This window comes from Aotus nancymaae, unplaced genomic scaffold (assembly GCF_030222135.1).
Source record: "Aotus nancymaae isolate 86718 unplaced genomic scaffold, 86718_ANA_hifiasm-v0.15.2.pri h1tg000075l, whole genome shotgun sequence".
NCBI lineage: Eukaryota > Metazoa > Chordata > Mammalia > Primates > Aotidae > Aotus > Aotus nancymaae.
Window position 1 is genome coordinate 3,764,095 of NW_026988490.1, and position 18,046 is coordinate 3,782,140.

Below are 18,046 nucleotides of genomic sequence, written 5' to 3' on the forward strand. Positions count from 1 at the left end.
CCTGAAAATAACACTCCCAGTCTCAGTTTTTCCTTGCTTGACTGATTTTCTATCAGCAACAGTTCTCAACCCTCAAGTTTGATTCCAAACCCTATAGCTTGTCAAGTAATAAAAATGAATTTAAATATGTTAGGGGAACTGCTCTTTTAACAAGCCATCAATTTGTTTATTTTATAAATTTAATAGTTTTTTAAAAATAAAGAGTTTAAAGGAAGACACACTCATCATACTTTGCTACTCTTCAAATGACGTTCTCTGCCGGGTGTGGTGGCTCACGCGTGTAATCCTAGCACTTTGGGAGGCCGAGGCTGGCAGATCGCAAGGTCAGGAGTTTGAGATCTGTCTGGCCAACATAGTGAAATCCGATCTCTACTAAAAACACAAAAAATTAACTGGACTCAGCGGCAGGCATCTGTAATCTCAGCTACTTGGGAGGCTGAGGCAGGAGAACTGTATGTTCCTGGTAGGTGGAGGTTGCAGTGAGCCGAGATAGCACTATTGCAGTCCAGCCTGGGCAACAGTGAGAGACTCTGTCTCAAAAAAAAAAAAAAATGATGTTCCCAGTGTCCTGGCGTCATATCTCCGAGTGTCTCATGGTTTGGAGGCAGCTCTGCTCTAGGCAGCTGCACAGCATTTGCAGAGTGAGCAATATCCACTAGCCGGCAGACTGGCTGGATGTCTGAGCTCACACCATGCTGCACACCTCACTCACCTGCTCCATCATGGAACCCCAGGTGGGCTTCAGGGGACCCATGGCGGGCAGGAGGCCAAGGTTCCCAGTGCCACCCACTGGAAGGGCTGTGCCCACAGGGCATGCTGGGGGCTCTATGGATCCACCTCCTTCCTTCCACATGTCACTAAGCTGCCCCTCAGCCTCATATCCACCCAGATGTAGTCTCAAGAAGTGGTCCTCATGGCTGCCTTAAAGTGGAGGTCACCCTGACACACTGGCAAATGAGTGGAGGGAGGCTGGGCAGGGTTGCCAGCTGCCCCAGGGCCATAGCCACGGAGCAAGGATAAGAACCACCCCAACCCAGTGCCAGGTGCCCACCGAGGGGGTCAAGGCCAGAGGCACAGAAGTCCACACGGCGACTTTCCAAGTACAAGTGCAGGTGCTGGAGACTGGCTCAGGCCTGAGGACAGAGGCAGCACAGGGCTGGAGCCACAGACAGAGCTACCCGGGGGTGGTCAGAGGGCAGGGGCCGGGAAGGCAGGGGAGCAGGGTCAAGGACCCAACCCCTTTCCTGCTCTGCTGGCCCCAGCAGAGCCCTGAGGATGCCAGAGAAAGTTGGGGACAGCAGGCTGGGGGCAAAGGCAAAGGAGGCATGCGGCAGTGCTTCCACCAGCTAGGAAACAGGTGGACACGCCCGGCTGCTGGTCCTTTACCCATCCACATGTGGCCAGCCCTCGCCCACGACCCTGCAAGCTCACGGGCTCAGGGCATCAGCCAGTGCCTCCCCATACTGCCCTTGGGGAACCCAGTTCTCCACACAGCGGAAGTCCCAGGAGAAGGGAGGGTGATTTCTGTAAAACTTCACAGTCATCACATGCTTCAAAACAAAGAACAGTGAATCAAAGAATTTTTTTTTTTTTAATGTGATTTGGGGTCAGGCACAGTGGCTCACGCCTGTAATCCCAGCACTTTGGGAGGCTGAAGCGGATGGATCACTTGAATTTAGGAGTTCGAGACCAGCCTGGCAAATATGGCGAAACCTTGTCTCTACTAAAAATACAAAAATCAGGCCCGGTGTGTAATCCCAGCACTTTGGGAGGGTGAGAAGGGCAGATCACTCGAGGTCGAGAGTTCGAAACCAGCCTGACCAACATGGAGAAACCCCATCTCTCCTAAATATACAAAATTAGCTGGGTGTGGTGGCACACACCTGTGATCCCAGCTACATGGGAGACTGAGGCAGAACAGCTTGAACCTGGAAGGCAGAGGTTGTAGTGAGACGAGATGGCAACACTGCACTCCAGCCTGGGCAACAAAAGCAAAACTCTGTCTCAAAAAAAAAATCAGCTGGGTGTGGTAGCGTGTGCCTGTAATCCCAGCTACTTGGGAAATTGAGGCAGGAGAATTGCTTGAACCCGGGAGGCGGAGGTTGTAGTGGGCTGAGATCATGCCGCTGCACTGCAGCCTGGGCGAAAGAGTGAGACCCTCTCAAAAAATAAAATAAATAAATAAAATAAAATGAATGTGATTTGGTTCTTTTCTGTGTCTGGGCAGCACGAGGGCAGGAGGCTGGGAAGAAAGAGATCCTCTCCTGCTCAGCAGGCGGCTCAGTTAGGAGTTCATAACCCTGAATCCTGGCATAACTCAACATGTTGAAAATAAAAAAAGACACTAAGCTGCAAAAACAAATGGAAATTAAAGCAGCCAAGAGTAACTTTAACCTGGAAGCAGGGCTGGTGCCAATAGATTAAAAAAGAAAACGGAAAAAGAAACCTTCTATGTATGAGGGTGTATGTGTGTGAGTGCGTGTCTTCAGTGAGCCAGTATCCCTGGGAGAAACACAGGCCCTGTCGGAAACCCGCCTCAGACACCAGAGGAAACAAAGGAGTCAAACAAGACAGAGGCTTCGGAGACCAGCATCTCAGGGGAGGCTCGAGGGCAGGTGGCCGGGAAGGGTGGGGGTTGGAAAAGGGGCATGGGGTGGGCCGTACCATCCAGATGGCCCCACAGCTGCCCTGAGACAGCAGTGTGCATGTAGCCACTCTGGCCGGGCCCGGGCCCCCACGGTGCCAGCAAACGCACACCAAAATGGTGGCCACACACACAGGGACAACCCGAACTGCCCGCTCCAGTCAGCCCCCGGCCACAGAGGTGGGGTATTTTATCAGATTAGAAGATAAACTTTTGAGACGTGTTTACTTCTCTTTCCATCATAGGTCAAGAGGGAGCTCTTCTCGTGGACTGAACAGAGTCGTCTCTGTAGGTGTTAAAATAGAACTGCCAAGACAGCTCAATGCCAAGGTTGCAAAACATGGAGAAGCCACAATCCAGAAAATGCAGAAGCGAAGGCATCAGTGCCACACAGGCGGCACGCTGAGACTAACTCCCACCACTGCAGCCCGCGCGGAGAGGGTGCTTTGCTAGAAAAAGGGTCTTCCCAGCATTTCTAAATTAGTCATTTAAAAATTTTACAACTCGTAAGCATTCCACTTGTCCAACTAAACAGCATACTCAAATCAAGACAACCTACGAAATGCTTCTGCAAACGTGCGCAAGGAGTGAGCTGATCTTCCTCTTCCACATGCAAATAATGGCACTTTTCAGAAAAGTAGAAACTTCCAATTTGCTTATGTAATCTGTTCATGTAAAATGACACAAAATAAATCATATGAAGAAGAAAAACATACTTTGCTGTCCCTTTCTCTCCCGGGTGTAGAAAGAATGTGCTCTTCTGTATGGCCAAGCATGGCAAGAGCTGGTTTTCCCCAGGTTACACGGCCCGATGGCAGGGCTGCAGTACAGAGACAGGCTGCCATGACCAGCAAGGCAAGGACATAGTTAAAAACCAGCAGCACATCTTCTAGCCAAGCTTTATTACTGAAGTCATTTGCTTTTTTTTTTTGAGAGGGAGTCTCGTTCTTGTCACCCAGGTGAGTACAATGGCACAATCTCAGCTCACTGCAACCTCTTCCTCCCAAATTCAAGCAATTTTCCTGCCTCAGCCTCCTGAGTAGCTGGGATTACAGGCACACACCACCATGCCCGGCTAATTTTTTTTGTATTTTTAGTAGAGACGGGGTTTCACCACGTTGGCAAGGCTGGTCTTGAACTCCTGACCTCAGGTGATCCACCTGCCTTGGCCTCCCCAAGTGCTAAGATTACAGGTGTGAGTTAATTTGCTTTTTTTAATGCACAAAAAATTGAAATTCCATTCTCAAATTCGGCCACTCAAAACCAACTCAAAAGAACGACCTCATCAACAGAGAAACAGAAATCAAGTTTGAAAATCACGATGAGGCCGGGCACGGTGGCTCACGCCTGTAATCCCAGCACTTTGGGAGGCCAAGGCGGGTGGATCACGAGGTCAGGAGATCGAGACCATCCTGGTCAACATGGTGAAACCCCGTCTCTACTAAAAATACAAAAAATTAGCTGGACATGGTGGCACGTGCCTGTAATCCCAGCTACTCAGGAGGCTGAGGCAGGAGAATTGCCTGAACCCAGGAGGCGGAGGTTGCGGTAAGCCGAGATCGTGCCATTGCACTCCAACCTGGGTAACAAGAGCGAAACTCCGTCTCAAAAAAAAAAAAAGAAAAGAAAAGAAAAGAAAATCACGATGAGGTGCTGACATCTAAAATGGAGTGTGCCAAGGAACCCTGAGAGAGAGCGCATGCCCCCATGCCACACGGCCTCCGTCCCCTGGTGGGCTGCAGCCCATTCAGCCAGGGTCAGGCTGCCTCTGGGAGGGGTCTCCCAAGACTGAGTGGTGTCATAGCCTCCTAACATCAGCCCTCCAGGCTTCCTGCTGCTGTCCCGTGCAGTGTGACCATCACGGATGCCCCAGACGCCGCCACTCCTGCCCTCACCTCTGCTTCTCTCCGTTACTCTCCTACTCATGTTTTCACTGGCTCTCTCTGCCTATAGTTGTGGTTTTCAAACATGTGCCACGAAACTCCAGAGTGCCCCAGGATTGCAAGGGAGACCAGTTCTGTCTTTATCTGTCAATTTGTATGAAAAAACTATTCTGATACTAAAATAAATTAATAAAAGGCAGAGAAGGGGTCCAGTATTCCACAGAAGAAAGTCTCAATCCCTCACACAACAGCCACACCCACCTCCCTCGGCCCCCACACCCCTGTGTCACGGAGGACCCGCTGTGCCATCCACCATTCCCACTGCTTCAGGTGGGGCCCTCAGGACCATGAGAACATATACCTCAGCCGGGGCGGGGCTGCCAGGCACACAGAGCTCAGGGAAGTCTGGCCAGCCCACCTGCCAGATGTCTGGGCTGGGTAGGGTCTAGCTGGTGGGAGGGGCTGTTTCTCCCCGACCTGTGGGCACCCGGGCTGCACAAAGACAGCATGACTAACTACAGAGTGCTCCTTGACGGGCATTCCTTCATCTCACCCGAATCCTGCGCATGTTTAAGAGGCACAAAGGGAAGAGGATAGTGCTTCCCACTCCACCTGCTCTTTCTGTTAGAGCAGACCCACCACGGCGGTCTCCGGGAGGGCAGTTACACCACAGAGGGGGCACTGCCAAACTCTGGAGTAGAGTAGGCATCCCCATTCACAGATGCAGACACCGAGCCTGGAGGGGCAGGGAGGCTGCCGCAGCCCCGTGGCCTACCTCATGTGTCTCAGTGGCGTGGCCCATGTGGCCAGGCAGTCCCACCTGCTCAGGAGGCCATGTGCTCAGCTGGGTACCAGGCATAGCCTCGGGTGCTTCGAAAAGCAGCTCCACCGCTGGCCATTCTGGCTGGGGGTTCTCAGCCTGCTCTGATTCCTGTAGCTTGAAGGGGAGGGAACTGGCTGCCGCCCACCTTGTCCCCCACCTTATCACTTCATTGCCCGATGAGCCATGTATCTTCTGGGTCCTGTGGCGCGAGGCTGAGGAATAGACCCCATGGGCAAACTAGCCCCCGTGCTTCCCCTCCCCACCAGCCTCTCCGGGCCCAGGAGGCCGCAGTTGATAACCAAAGGTCACGTGGCCGCCACCAGATCATCCGCACCCAGCACCCACACCTCCTGATGTGCCTGTTCTTGTCTCCTTGTCTCTCCCTCCCCTAGTAAGAACCTGGACCCCCGAATCCCCATGGCTGGCCTGGGTGTGGCCTGGCCCTGCCAAGGTCTGGCACAGCCAAGTAGCATCTCATCAGCCCTTGTCCTGCACCAAGTGCACCCACAGGGTGAAGGCTCCCCCAGTGCACCCAGCCTATGGGCCAAGTGTCTCCCCGGCTTTCCCACTGAGCCCGGTCTCTGGGCCGAGTGTCTCCCGGGATCCCCTACTGCTTCCAGCCTGAGGTCAAACCCACGACCTTGGCTACCACCTACAATACACCCCACTGTGCAGTCTCTACCAAGGATCCCGCTGTCAAGACCCTCGGGCAGGAAACACTAGTGTCAACCTCGCCAGCTTTCTCTACATGCACCAAGAGACCTCACAGTTCCCATGCAACAGGACGGTCTGTGCCTTTGGGTGCCCCATTTCAGCTGGCTTGTGGTTTGAGATGTCCCAGGGACCTCGCTGGAGACATCTCTGCAGAGGCAGGAGTTCTGATAAGCAGGAGGTGCCACAGCACATCCCCAGCGACTGTGAACCGAGCAGGGACCTACGGGGGAGCTTCTCAGGTAAACCAGAATCCTGATCTTAAAGCCAGCTCCCTCCTGGTCTTCATGAAAACTGCAGAAAAGGCACCCAGGCCATGTAGCTGTCCATCAAAGGAACAAAAGCAGGGAGCAGCACTTTCAGTGAGGTCATGCAAATCTTCTCCATCATTATATTCTGCACGTCCAGAAGATGTGAAGGAAATACCACCGGCCTATGCATGAACCATGCAGCCTGCTTCAGGTGGCCTGCCCTCCTCCTGCTTGGGCCTGAGACAAGCCTGACAGTACCCACTCTGGGCAGAGAAGCCTTGAGTGTGTTTTCAGATGACCTTCCTAGCAGCACATCCCAGGAGCTTTCTTAGATCACACAACCGTCTTTAAAATTGCAGGTGGCTTTCCCTCCTGCAAGGGCCTGCTGACAAGGTGGAGCCAGAAGCCAGCATGGTGCTTCCCAACAGCATCCAGGGGCCACTTCTTTTTTTATCATTTAACCCGAATGTTCTTTAAATTTGTATTTCTTTTATTAATTTATTTTTGTTTTTATTTTTGAGATGGAGTTTCACTCTTGTTGCCCAGGCTGGAGTGCAATGATGTGATCCTGGCTCATTGCAACCTCCGCCTCCTGGGTTCAAGCGATTCTCCTGCCTCAGCTTCCCGAGTAGCTGGGATTACAGGCATGCACCACCATGCCCAGCTAATTTTGTATTTTTAGTAGAGACAGGGTTTCTCCATGTAGGACAGGCTGGTCTCAAACTCCCGACCTCAGCTGATCTGCCCACCTCAGCCTCCAAAGTGCTGCGATTACAGGCATGAGCCACTGTGCCGGGCCTTATTTATTTTCAAGACAGAGACTAACTCTGTCACCCAGGCTAGAGTGTTAGTGGCATGATCTCAGCTCACTGCAATCTTTGCCTCCTGAGTTCAAGTGATTCTCCCGCCTCAGCCTCCCAAGTAGCTGGAATTACAGGCATGCACCACCGTGCCCAGCCAATTTTTGTATTTTTAGCAGAGACAGTTTCACCACGTTTGCCAGGCTGGTCTCGAACTCCTGACCTCAAGTGATCCACCTGCATTGGCCTTCCAAAGTGCTGGGATTGCAGGCATGAGCCACTGCGCCTGGCCTTAATTTTCATTTCTTTTATTATCACTGAGATGAAACATATTTCTATGCATTAACCAGTTTGTTTTTCTTTTTTGAGACAGGGTCTGTCAACCAGCCTGAAATGCAGTGGCATGATCACAGCTTACTGCAGACTCAACTTCTCAGGCTCAAGTGATCCTCCCACCTTGGCCCCTGAAGCAGTTGCGACTACAGGCGTGCACCACTATGTCTGGCTAATTTTTTTAAAGGTTAGTAGATGGGGTCTCGCCATGTTGCCCGGGTTGGTCTTGAAGTCCTGAGCTCAAGTGATCCTCCAGCCTCGGCTCCTAAAGATGCTGAAATTATAGGCACAAGCCACTTCCCCCTACATTTTTCTTCATTTGTGACTTGCCAGCTTGGGCCTGTTTGTTTGTTTGTTTTAATGCTTTGGAATCTTGGTATTTTCTTAAACAATTGACAAATGGACTTACTATACTAATGGCATTAAAGATATTAAGGCTTTGTGAGAGTTACTACAAAACTTTTTCCAGGTCAAGCTATTTTCTTTTTCATTTCACTTACTGTTTTCTTTGAAACTAAGTTTTAACTTTTTATCATATTAGCCTTTCCCTTTGGAATTTCCTGTTTCACTTATAAATTTATCAAGTAGGGAGATCTCTGCAAGTCCCAACCCAGGGAAGGAAGCGGTTTCTAATCATAGCCCCAGTTTCTGCAAATTGCTGTGGCCACTATGGGAAGTCAAACAACTCCTCAGGTAAGAAACAGTGTGAAGGCAGCACTAGTACAGGTAACCTCAGAGAATTAATTTAAAAGTAATCTTGAAATCAATAAAAATTTTAGCAAACTGATTGGTAGGAGGATTTTTAAAACTGGGCCTCAGATACATAATAATTCTTGGATTCTGACCTGCTGTCACTGTAATTAGTGATGTTTAATGAAGTCAAAGATGTGTGAACCCACCACCCACACCAAAAGTCAGAGTCCTGCTTGCGATCCAGTGAGCCCTACCGCCCGTCTGCACCCTCAGGCATTGAGCCCCTTTTCTTCTGCATAAATTGTATCTCAGCGGGCCGGGCGCAGTGGCTCACACCTGTAATCCCAGCACTTTGGGAGGCCGAGGCGGGTGGATCACGAGGTCAACAGATCGAGACCATCCTGGTCAACAAGGTGAAACCCCGTCTCTACTAAAAATACAAAAAATTAGCTGGGCATGGTGGCACGTGCCTGTAATCCCAGCTACTCAGGAGGCTGAGGCAGGAGAATTGCCTGAACCCAGGAGGCGGAGGTTGCGGTGAGCCGAGATCGCGCCATTGCACTCCAGCCTGGGTAACAAGAGCGAAACTCTGTCTCAAAAAATAAATAAATAAATAAATAAAAAGCATCTTTTAGTTGAGTTGTTATAAAAGGGATATTATCTATATACAGTCACTTGACCTGTCCATGCTGTGCCCACTGCTATTACGAAACGCACGCACACTGCCGGGTGATGCTCCCAAAACACCATTTTGATGTGTGTGTGTTCTTCCACACGGCCAACAAACAGGCTGTGTGTCCTGTCTCCTGCTGATCAGAACCAGCACCAGGTGTGGTACCTGGCCGTCCTGACCTGGGAGGAACATTCTTGCATGCGAATACACGGGCAGCATCTTCACAGGGCTTGGCCAGCGTTTTCTACACAAGGCCAGCCGTCGAGCAGTGGCCCGCCACACACAAGAGAACATCCTCGGCCGGGCGCAGTGGCTCAAGCCTGTAATCCCAGCACTTTGGGAGGCCGAGGTGGGTGGATCACGAGGTCAAGAGATCGAGACCATCCTGGTCAACATGGTGAAACCCCGTCTCTACTAATACAAAAAATTAGCTGGGCATGGTGGCGCGTGCCTGTAATCCCAGCTACTCAGGAGGCTGAGGCAGGAGAATTGCCTGAACCCAGGAGGCGGAGGTTGCGGTGAGCCGAGATCGCGCCATTGCACTCCAGCCTGGGTAACGAGTGAAACTCCGTCTCAAAAAAAAAAAAAAAAAAAAAAAAAAGAGAGAACATCCTCATCCTCAGGAAACAGACACCGATGTGTTCTGAGGCAAAGGGCCTCAAGTGATTGGAGAATTGTTGGAATTTTGCTCTTTGTCCTATTTTTATTTTTGCAATGTTTTGCAAGTTTGAAGTAATTTAAAATGAGTGAGAATTAAATCTCCCCCTGAAAACCTTTTGTGAACATAAGGAAAAGGCATATGAAACGTCTGAAACAGACACGTCCCAGTTCCTGGAGTGGACGCGTGTTTTGGTTGCCCCCAACTCCCATGCCCCGGGCAGGCTGGACGTTGGCACGTATCGCAGGCTGAACCTGTCTCGTCAGTCAGAGATGCCCATGTCTGCCCAGCATGCCCATGTCTGCCCAGAGGATGGTTTTGCCCAGAGTCACGCAATCCTGGGCAGAAAATTTTTACCCCCCGCCCTGGGCCCACCCCCCGTCATGAGAGGCGCCTGGGCACCACGCCCTCTTAGGGACAACGTGTAGAGAGGACCTTCCAGGCCCACTCAGCCCTGGGAGTAAACATCAGAGTTATGATCAGAATGCTTCAGACCACTGCAAAAGAGCCAGGTTTTGTTTTTCATGGATGGGCCAGACTGATTTATTATGAGACAGAAACTATGGACTGGCATGTTTTCATATAAATTAGGGTATCGTTGACAAATAAAAATTGTAAATATTTACTGCAAAGAATGAGAGGCTGACACATGCATTCCTATGGAAGAGTTAAATCCAGCAATTTTGCAGATTACCTCACATACTTTTTTTTCTCCTTTCTGAAGCAAGAATAGCAACTTTCCCAGCCAGATGCTGAGCTTAAATATGTCAACCCAACCCACCCCCATACAGAGTGAGCCCACGCCTCCTCATCACACACACACACACACACCGGCAGCTCCAACAACAGACTTGGCCTGGCAGTCCCGACACACACTCCATAATTTGGGCCTCATCCAACCAGTTGAAGGCCTTGAAAGAAAAAAGACCAATCTCTCCTAAGAAAGAGGAAATCTTGCCTCCAGGCTGCCTTCAGACTCCGGCTGCAACATCAACTCTTCTCCGGGTCTTTAGCATGTTGGCCTCCCTTGCAAATGTTGGACTTGCCAGCCTCCACAACTGTGAGTCAGTTCCTTAAAGTAAATCTCTCCAGATGCACACGCACAGGCTGTTGCTTCTGTTTCTCTGGAGAACCCTAATACAGCATCTCTACCACCTCCACACTCTGTCATCAAGACAAACAAGAAAACACAACTTGTGCATTAAAAAAAACCTTATCATTGTGGTCTCCTTGACAGGAACAAGGCTACCTCTCCAGAGTCCGTCAAGTTTTTGGGCATATGCACAAGTCTGCTCAATTTAACACACTCGGTTATTCAGTGATCTCTGGGGGCAGCTGGTCCCAGTGAGCCAAGAGTCCAAGGCTCACTGGTTTCGTGGAGACTGGTCCTTCTAGGAACAGCTTGAAAAGTCGAGCTTTGGACAGGGATTCAAATGTAATGCAGGACTTCACCACTTTGGCTGTGGGGCTATGTGGTTCTTCAGAGCAAGCAAACCTCCTTCTGTGAGTGTCTTCAAGGACAAATCAACACTCATCCCCACTCTGCTGGCCAGGACAACATGAGTGCAAGGAGTGACCACACAGGCTCTGAGAATCAAATCTTGGCTATGGAATCAGGTTTCAAGATGGAATCCACTGTTTTCAGAGTGTTTTCTTTTTCCCCCCTCCCCTGTGATGCAAAAGTTCCTGAATGTGCCGGGGAAAGCAGAGAACAGGGCATGGCAAGGTCACAGCAGTGATCACTGTACATCTGCCTTATTCCCATCTGAAAAATCTGGAAGCCACAGTTCAACAGCCACCATCTCTGCCCCATGGAGGGCCAAGCCATAGCCAGTGTATGAAGAAAATGCAGTCATAACGAAGCTGGATGGGGGAATGACCAGAAAAACAAATGCCGAATGAGCTTCAGCTGAATAGCACAGATGCACATCAGGCTCAGAACCAACACAACGGTCAAAAAACACATCTCTATTTTCTTGAGACCATGTGCTAACAGGCTTTTCATACCAAAAAAATTCATATAAATGTAAATCTTGTCCCTGGAATGCTCTGGAATCCTTCTATTAGATAACCCTCCTATGAGAAATCAGGCTGAAGCTGCTGTGGCCATCAGCTCTCTGGATATAAAACATAAAGAGAGCCGGGTGCGGTGGCTCACGCCTGTAATCCCAGCACTTTGGGAGGCCGAGGCGGGTGGACCACGAGGTCAAGAGATCCAGACCATCCTGGTCAACATGGTGAAACCCCGTCTCTACTAAAAAAATACAAAAATTAGCTGGGCATGGTGGCATGCGCCTGTAGTCCCAGCTACTCGGGAGGCTGAGGCAGGAGAATTGCTTGAACCCAGGAGGCAGAGGCTGCGGTGAGCCGAGATCGCGCCATTGCACTCCAGCCTGGGTAACAAGAGTGAAACTCCATCTTAAAAAAAAAAAAAAAAATACCAATCATATTCTTCACAGAAACAGAAAAAGAAATCCTAAAATGTGTATGGAATCACAAAAGACTTGAAATAACAAAAGCTATCCTGAGCAAAGTAACAAGGCTGGGGGCATCACACTACCTGACTTCAAAATATACTATAAAGCCTGGGCGTGGTGGCTTATGCCTGTAATCCCAGCACTCTGGGAGCCAAGGCGGGTGGATCACCTGAGCTCAGGAGTTAGAGACCACCTGGCCAACATGGTAAAACCCCATCTCTACTAAAAATACAAAAATTAGCTGGATGTGATGGCGTGCACCTATAATCCCCAGCTTCTCAGGAGGCTGAGGCAGGAGAATCACTTGAAACTGGCAGAGCGGGGCTGGGTGCGGTGGCTCACGCCTGTAATCCCAGCACTTTGGGAGGCCGAGGCGGGTGGATCACGAGGTCAAGAGATCTAGACCATCCTGGTCAACAAGGTGAAACCCCATCTCTACTAAAAAATATAAAAATTAGCTGGGCATGGTGGCGCACGCCTGTAGTCCCAGCTACTTGGGAGGCTGAGGCAGGAGAATTGCTTGAACCCAGGAGGCAGAGGTTGCGGTGAGCCGAGATCGCGCCATTGCACTCCAGCCTGGGTAACAAGAGCGAAACTCCATTTCAAAAATAAAAATAAAAAAATAAACTGGCAGAGGTTGCAATGAGCTGAGACTGCACCACTGCACTCCAGTCTGGATGACAGAGCAAGACTCTGTCAAAAAAACCAAACCAGACCAAAACAAAACATAACAAAACCACAGAGCTATAGTAACCCAAACAGCACAGTATTGGCATAAAAACAGACACATAAACCTACGGAAAAGAATACAGCATGGAAATAAATCCATGCATTTACAGCCAACTGACTTTTTACAGAAGTGCCAAGAACACACACAATGAGAAAAGGACAGGCTCTTCAATAAACGGTGTTGGGAAAACTAGATACATACACACAAAATAATAATAATAAATGTGGTCAGGTGCGGTGGCTCAGCCTGAGAAGCCCAGGCAGGAGGATCACTTGAGCTCAGGAGTTTGAGACCATCTTGGGCAACATGATGATACTTCATCTCTATAAAAAAAATTCAAAAATCAGGCGGTGGCTCACACCTGTAATCCCAACACTTTGGGAGGCTGAAGCGGGCGGATCACTTGAGGTTAGACATTTGAGACCAGCCTGACGAACATGGTGAAACCCCACCTCCACTAAAAATACAAAACTAGCTGGGCATAGTTGTGCACACCTATAATCCCAGCTACTCGGGAGGCTGAGGCAGGAGAATCACTTGAACTCAAGAGGCAGAGGTTGCAGTAAACTGAGATCATGCCACTGCACGCCAACCTGGGTGACAGAGCGAGACTACGTCTTAAAGAAAAACAAAAAATAAACAAAGACAAAATTTAGCCAGGCATGATGGTGCACACCTGTAGTGCCAAGTACTGGATGGTAGAGGTGGGAGAATCGCTTAGGCCCAGGAGGTTGAGGCTGCAGTAAGCTATGACTGCCTCACTACATCCCAGCCTGGGTGACACACAAGATCCTGTCCAAAAAAGAAAAGAAAAAAAGAAGAAAGAAGAAGAAGAAGAAGGAGGAGGGGGCAGGGGAGAAACTCCCTAACCATTAGCAGTCATGCTCAAGTTTTTCTGTCTGTTCTTCACGTATCCCCTCTCCCCAACTTTCTGGCCCCAGGCAATCACCTTTTTCTGTCTCTGTGTATTTGCCGCTTCTGGACTTGCCCCCTTCTATCCAACTCTAAGTATCTATCTTTCTCTCTTCTATCTAACTGTATCCTTTGACCAACGTCTTCCTCTCTCTGGTTCTCCAGCCACCCCAGCCTCTGGTAACCACGATTCTACTCTGTCCTTCTGTGACTCCAGCGTTTTCAGATACATGTGAGTGAGATCATGCAGTACTTGTCCTTTTGTGTCTGGCTTATTTTGAAGCAACAAAAGAAAAAACAGACAAATGGGATTATTTCAAACCAAAAAGGTTCTGCACAGCAAAGCAATCAATCAGCAGAGTAAAGTGACAATCTACAGAACGTGAGAAAATATTTGCAAACCATGTAACTAATAAGGGATTAATATTGAAAATATACAAAGAACTCAAACAACTCACCAGTAAAAGATCTGAATGGATATTTCTCAAAAGAAGGTGTACAAATGGCCAACAGGTATATGAAAAATGCTCAGCGTCACTAATCATCGGGGAAATGCAAATCAAAACCTCACACCTGTTAGATTGGCCCTTGTCAAAAAGGCAAAAGACAGCAAGTGTTGTCCAGGGTGCGGGGAAAGGGAACCGTTGCACACCGTCGGTGGGTGTGTAGATCAGTACAGTCATTATGGAAAACAGTGCTGGGGCTCCTCAAAATATTAAAATAGAACTGCCCTATGACCCAGCAATACCACTACTAGGTATGTATCCAAAAGAAGTAAAATTGGTATGTCCAAGAGACATCTGCACCCCATGTTTATTGCAGCACCTTTCACAACAGCCAAGACATGGAATTAACCTAACTGTCCATCAACAGATGACAAGGCCAAGCACAGTGGCTCACATCTGTAACACTTTCAGGAGGAAAGGAGGATTGCTTCAGCCCAGGAATTCAAGATCAGCCTGGGCAACACAGTGATACCTCATCTCCATTAAAAAAATAATTAAAACGAAAAAACACAAAAACAGGCCAGGCATGGTGGCTCATGTCTGTAATCCCAGTACTTTGGGAGGCCAAGGCAGGTGGATCACTTGAGACCAGGAGTTCGAGACCAGCCTGGCCAACATGGTAAAACCCTATCTCTACTAAAAATACAAAAATTAGCTGGCCGTGGTGGCACGTACCTGTAATCCCAGCTACTCAGGAGGCTGAGGCAGGAGAATCACTTGAATCTGGGAGGTGGAGGTTGCAGTGAGCTGAGATCACACCACTGCACTCCAGCCTGGGTGATGGTGAGAACCTGTCTCAAAAACAAAACAAAACAAACAAAAAACCCCCAAAAAGCTGGATTATGGTGATGCTTGCACAGCTCCAGAAATCTTCTAAAAATTGTACAGTTGGCCCTGAAACAACATGTGTTTCAACTGTGCAGGTCCACTTATTTGCAGATTTTTCCCAGTAAAAGTTACATGGAGTATGCCTGCCTCTCCAGCCCTGCTTCCACCTCCTCCACCCCATGACAGCAAAACCAACCCTCCCACTTCCTCCTCCTCAGCCTGCTCAGCATGAGGTCTCAGAGGATGGGGACTTTTCTGATGATCCACTTCCACTCGATGAGTAGTGAGTACATTTCTCTTCCTCATGATTTTCTTAACAACATTTTCTTTTCTATAGCTTACTTTATTATGAGAACACATATAATTTATAAAATCTGTGTTAACCAACTATTTATATTATCAGTAAGGTTTCCGGTCAACAGCAGGCTATTTGTAGTTTTAACTTTTGGGAAGTCACGTAGTTTTAACTTTTGGGAAGTCAAAAGTTAGTCTCGTCCAGCCCGGCCAACACGGTGAAACCCTGTCTCTACTAAAAATACAAAATTAGCCGGGCATAGTGGCAGGCGCCTGTAATCTCTGCTACTGGGGAGGCTGAGGCAGGAGAATTGCTTGAACCCAGGAGGCAGAGGTTGCAGTGAGCAGAGATGGTGCCACTGCACTCCAGCCTGGGGGACAGAGTGAGACTCAATTTCAAGAAAAAAAAAAAAAAAAAAAGGTATAGGCCGGGCACGGTGGCTCACACCTGTAATCCCAGCAGTCTGAGAGGCTGAGGTGGGCAGATCACTTGAGGACAGGAGTTCAAGACTAGCCCAGCCAATATGGTAAAACCCTGTCTCTACTAAAGCCAGGCATGGTGGTGCATGCCTGTAATCCCAGCTATTTGGGAGGCTGAGGCAGGGGAATCACTTAAACCTGGGAGGTGGAGGTTGCAGTGAGCCAAGGTCACGCCACTGCACTCCAGCCTGGCAACAACAGTGAAACTTCACCTAAAAAAAAAAAAAAGCTCAAATTTTCAACTGCACAAGGGATTGGCATCCCCAACCCCCTTGTTAACGGGCCAGCCAAATGGATACTTAAAAGTAGGTGAATTTTATAAAGTAGGTACATTATACCTTAATAAAGTTGTTTAAAATTTTTGTTTTTAAATCATGCTAATATTTTTTAATTGAAATTGGGTTAAATTTATAAATCAGTATAAAGAGAACTGATGTCCTTTCTATGCTGAGTGTTCCAATCCCTGACCACGGTATGTCTCATTTACTTAAATGATCTTTGATTTCTCTCATCTCCAGCATACAGCTCCTGTGATATTCAAGGTATACCTAAGTATTTGATTCTTCTGAAGCAGAGAAATGGAGTTTTTGAATTTAACTTTCTAATTGTACATTGCTAGTACAGCAGTCCCCACTTATCTGTAGTTTCATTATCTGTAATTTCTGTTTTCCCAGTTACAGTTGCCTGCAAGTCAACTGCCCTCCAAAAATAGGTAGGGAGTGTATACAATGAGATATTTTGAAAGAGAGAACAGATTTATGTAACTCTTACTATATAATTATCTTATATTATGATTAGTTACTGTTGTCTCTTACTGTGCCTAATTTATAAATTAAGCTTTATCATAGGCATAGACGTACAGGAAAACATACAGTCCACAAAGGGTTCTGCATTATCCGAGGTTTCAGACATGCACTGGAACACATCCCCCACGGATAACAGGCACTGTTGTAAATAGAAATAAGGTCAGCTTCTATAGTGTTGACTTTGCACGTATCTTCCCAAGGATAAGGGGCACTGCTGCATGGAGAAACAAGGTTGCCTTCTGTGTGCTGACTTTGTATCTTGTAACCTTGCTAACTTCGTGTATTAGTTCTAGTAACTTTTTCATAGAGTCCTTGAATTTTCTATGTAGATAATAATGTTGTCGGCAAATAGGAAAAATTTTCCCTTTCCAATCTGTATGCCTTTTATTTCTTTGTCTGACCTTATTGCACTGGCTAAAATAAGGTTTTTAAATTATGTCAGTGTAATTAGTACAAGCTCTACCTGTGGCCTCTAAGAGCTGGCTAAATTTTAATAGGGAAAACAATGAAAACAGCTTGAACATGTTAGTTAAAACTTCACACTAGGCAGGGCATGGTGGCTCACACCTATAATCCCAGCACTTTGGGAGGCTGAGGTGGGTGGATCACGAGGTCAAGAGATCGAGACCATCCTGGTCAACATGGTGAAACCCTGTCTCTACTAAAAAAAATACAAAAATTAGCTAGGCACGGTGGTGCGCACCTGTAGTCCCAGCTACTCGAGAGGTTGAGGCAGGAGAATTGCTTGAACCCAGGAGGCGGAGGTTGCGGTGAGCCGAGATCGCGCCATTGCACTCCAGCCTGGGTAGCAAGAGTGAAACTCCGTCTCAAAAAAAAGAAAAAGAAAACTTCATACTATAAAATATGTTTTACAAAGATAAAATCTTTAGAAAACATAGCATAAACAGTGTCTCTTATGCAGTTTTTTTTTTTTTTTTTTTTTGAGACGGAGTCTTGCTCTGTTGTCCAGGCTGGAGTACAGTGGTATGATCTCAGCTCACTGCAACCTCTGCCACGCGGGTTCAAGCGATTCTCCTGCTTCAGCCTCCCAACTACCTGGGATTACAGGTGCATGCTACCACACCCAGCTAATTTTTGTGTTTTTATTAGAGACGGGGTTTCAGCATCTTGGCCAGGCTGGTCTTGAACTCCTGACCTCATGATCCACCCATCTCGGCCTCCCAAAATGCTGGGATTACAGACGTGAGCCACTGCGCCCGGCTTACAGTATTTTTTCTATACATTATCTCATTTGATCTTCACAATGTTTTTTTTTTTTTTGAGACAGAGTCTTGCTGTGTTGCCCAGGCTGGAGTGCAGTGGTGTGAGCTCGCCTCCCGGGTTCAAGTGATTCTCCTGCCTCAGCCTCTCAACTAGCTGATATTACAGGCATGCACCACCACGCCCGGCTAATTTTGTATTTTTAGTAGAGACAAGGTTTCACCATGTTGGCTAGGCTGGTCTTGAACTTCTGGTGTCAAGTGATTTGCCCTGCCTTCGCCTCTGAAAGTGCTAGGATTACAGGCATGAGCCACCGCACCCGG

The 18,046-nt window shown here is 48.2% G+C and overlaps 1 protein-coding gene across 3 annotated transcripts in view; it reads right to left on the reverse strand.

The window, feature by feature from the left end:
- Positions 1 to 18,046, reverse strand: part of CYFIP1 (cytoplasmic FMR1 interacting protein 1) — a 109,753-nt gene that overhangs the window by 88,345 nt on the left and 3,362 nt on the right. Inside the window, exon 2 of one of the 3 annotated variants that reach the window (XM_064367826.1) lies at positions 14,770 to 14,885. The exons of the other annotated variants lie outside the window; for them this stretch is intronic. The gene's annotated coding sequence lies outside the window, so the exon portion shown is untranslated. The remainder of the gene's footprint in view (positions 1 to 14,769; positions 14,886 to 18,046) is intronic. 3 annotated transcript variants of the gene reach the window in all.